Source organism: Triticum dicoccoides, chromosome 2A (assembly GCF_002162155.2).
Source record: "Triticum dicoccoides isolate Atlit2015 ecotype Zavitan chromosome 2A, WEW_v2.0, whole genome shotgun sequence".
NCBI classification, from domain to species: Eukaryota; Viridiplantae; Streptophyta; class Magnoliopsida; order Poales; family Poaceae; genus Triticum; species Triticum dicoccoides.
In genome coordinates this window covers 197,522,738-197,526,217 of record NC_041382.1, presented here as the reverse complement: position 1 = coordinate 197,526,217, position 3,480 = coordinate 197,522,738, and positions in this window count along the sequence as shown.

Here is a 3,480-nt window from a genome sequence, read left to right as displayed (position 1 = left end):
AAAAATTATAGGGCAAATCTCTATCGCGAGATGATGCTAATTCTTAGCGTTTCAATCTTTAAAGAAGGAGATCATGCGGATGCAGCAACTGCTCACAGTGGCGGTTTCAGAGGGAGGCGGCGAGATTTGCGAGAAGAGTCCTTCCCCCCTCTCCCTCACCTCGCCTTTGAAAGGGCACATAGCTCAATCGTCAACTAAATCCAGTTGTTCGTAGTCAAGATCCATCCATCCATGTGTCGAAATCTAGAAGTCGTAACGTGCGGCAGCGCAGTAACCACATGATAACCCAGGCGTCGTCATGGCAATTTTCGAGCACACGCCAACGTACCCATCTATCTGAGTCTGCAATGCGCGAGTGCCGAGCAGATTGCTTTCTTCGTTGTCCAGTCAAATCCCACTATTTACGCGGCTGAATCAATTTGGCAACACAAAAATGATTAGTCATGTCATCACTCACGGCACTAATCGGTCCCTTAGTCGGGTAAAATATGAACCCTATTATGACAACTCTGGGTCAAATGTTTCGTGCCAATTTACAAAATAATCAAGTGACCTCACACTCGGCATAGATAAGTTCTGTAATCTAGGTGTTGTTAATCCGTCTCCTGAAGATTGCTAAATTACTCAAGGACACCCTAAACAAGGGAAAAAATTGGTATCCTTTGTAGCATGGGTTGAGGCTTCAATATGGAACCAAGTCCTGAAATTCGCAAATTCGGATATGATGAAGATGAATGAACGATGTTCCTCAGGGATACCGACTCGCATCTCCTCGAGAGAGTCAGACCAAGCGCCAACATCATCACTCGAATTATATGATACGCCCTCAGTCGAGCCGCAAGTCAGCCTCTCCCAAAAGATGATCGAGTATCACTCGTTCTTTTTCATAACTTGTTTGAATTAACCATTTCCACATGTGTTTGCTCTATAGAGTCCACATGGTCTCTTCACGAGTAAACTAGCAGCGTCTCAAGTCCGAGACCACTCAGAACCTATGTTCCACTACGGGTCCAATCGGAATCTACTTCTTTTGAGGGTTTGGTCGATTTATGTATCGATACCCTGACAGACTTGTGGGCTAATACGAGGCAATTCCCCACCATGTAGGCCCACAATTACATAAAGGCTCGGCTAAGGGCCTAGGCAGGCCTAGGCCCATGTACGCTAAGGACCCGGTCAGGATCAGGAACAGGGGACAGGCCATCAGTTAGAGCGAGCACGAGTTGGGGACCAACTATCCACTAGGTTGCCTGCTACTTGTGAGCTACATTGGGATTTTCCCTGGAGAGGAACGGTGAAGCAATATAGTAGTGGATAGTATTTACCTCGGTAGGGAATCAAGGTTATCGAACCAATAGAAGACTTAGGCAAACAACCTTTAGCAGTACCTACACATAGAAAAGCAAATACTTGCACCCAACGCGGGCAAGAGGGTTGTCAATCCCCTTGTACTCTTTAATTGCAAGGATTAAATCCGATATTGTAGATAGCAAATTGCAAAGTAAATTAAAATTAATAAAGTTGTAGCAAGGTATTTTTGTTATTTGTAATATGATTAAAATATATTCGGGGGCCATAGTTTTCACTAGAGGCTTCTCTCGTAAAAATAGCGTACGGTGGGTAGACAAATTATGACGTTAATGATAGAAAATCGTATAGTTATGACGTTATTCATGGCATGATCATGTATATAGACATTACGTCCATGCCAAGTAGACCGACTCCTGCCTGCATCTACTATTATTACTCTACCAATCGACCGCTATCCAGCATGCGTCTATGGTATTAAGTTCATGACAAACGGAGTAATGCTTTAAGCAAGATGACATATGTAGACAATAAAACCAAGCAATATGATTAAACCTTGTCATTTTCTCCTTAGTAGCGACAATACAATACGTACCTCACTACCCCTGCTGTCACCGAGTGAGGACACCGCAAGATTGAACCTACTACTATGCACCACTTCCATTGAAGATCAACGAAGCAACTTGGCCAAAGAAAACCCATAGATCGAAAAGCATAACATAGCTATAACAGTCATACATAATAAAGTTCAGAAAATATTCAACTACTTTCAAAGAATTATCCAATCATAACCCCATAATTCATCGGATCCCAACAAACACACCGCGAAAGAAGATTACATCGGATAAAATTCCGAGGGGAACTGTGATAGTCTGACTTAATAGGGATGATAGACTACTCATATCAATAAAGAAATCCTTTTCCGGAAGCCCATTCGGACAGAACTTCAAAGTTAAGCATGCTCAGCTTCGAGTAGTTTTAGGATGGGTGACCGACCGGGAAGTTGCTCCCGGGTGTGCACAAGTGAGGACAAAGTGCACATAAAAGACTAGTATTGATCTGTGGGGCCAGTCTAGATCCCGCCAGGAGTAACGACCACCGGCGGGTGTGTCCGGGGCATTACAAGTTGGTATCAGAACCGACCCTCGCGGTTATACTGATGTTTGTGGACAGGTGTGCGGTCATGTTGTTCATGACCTTTGTGACCCGTCGTGGCACACGGTATGGCACATGTACCGGACTACATGCATAGACATATGTGCCAAGAGGGAACATTCCTGTGGCCCGACGAGGACGTCGGTTCCTTTGAGTGGGGGTGTATGTGATATCCTGGCTTAATAGGGATGATAGACTACTCATATCAATAAGGAATTCCTTTTTTCCGGGAGCCCATTCAGACAGAACTCCCAAGTTAAGCGTGCTCAGCTTGGAGTAGTTTCATGATGGGTGACTGACCGGGAAGTTGCTACCTAGTGCGCACGAGTGCGGGCAAAGTGCGCAGAAAAGACTAGTATTGATTTGTGGGGCCAGTCTAGATCCCGCCAGGAGTAATGACCACCGGCGGGTGTGTCCGGGGTGTTACAGGAACATTGTATTGAAGATCAAAGAGAGAGAGAGGAAACCATATAGATAATCACTATGGACCCGTAGGTCTGTGGTAAATACTCATAGATCATCGGAGGTGCATTAAGGTTGATATAGAAGCCCTATCTGATCGATTCTCCCTACAGAGAGTACAGAAAAAGGCATCCAAACAGGATCGCGGAAGAACAGAAGCTTGCGGCGGCGGAACATTGTTTCGAAAGTCTCGCATCAGCTCGGTGGATTGATAGGCAATGGAGAGGCCTTTCAATAGATATCAATGCAAGGAATAGTGATTGCCATGCAACGGATTCACTAGAGCTATAAGTGTATGAAAGCTCAATACTGAAACTAAGCGGGTGTGCATCCATCTTGCTTGCTAATGAAGACCTCGGTCATTTGAGGAAGCCCGTCATCGGAATATAGAAGCCAAGTTCTATAATGAAAATTTTCCACTAGTATATGAAAGTGACAAATCAGGAGACTCTCTATATGAAGAACATGGTGCTACTTTGAAGCACAAGTGCGGTAAAAGGATAGTAGCATTGTCCCTTCTCTCTTTTTCTCTCATTCTCTCTCTCTCTCTCGTCT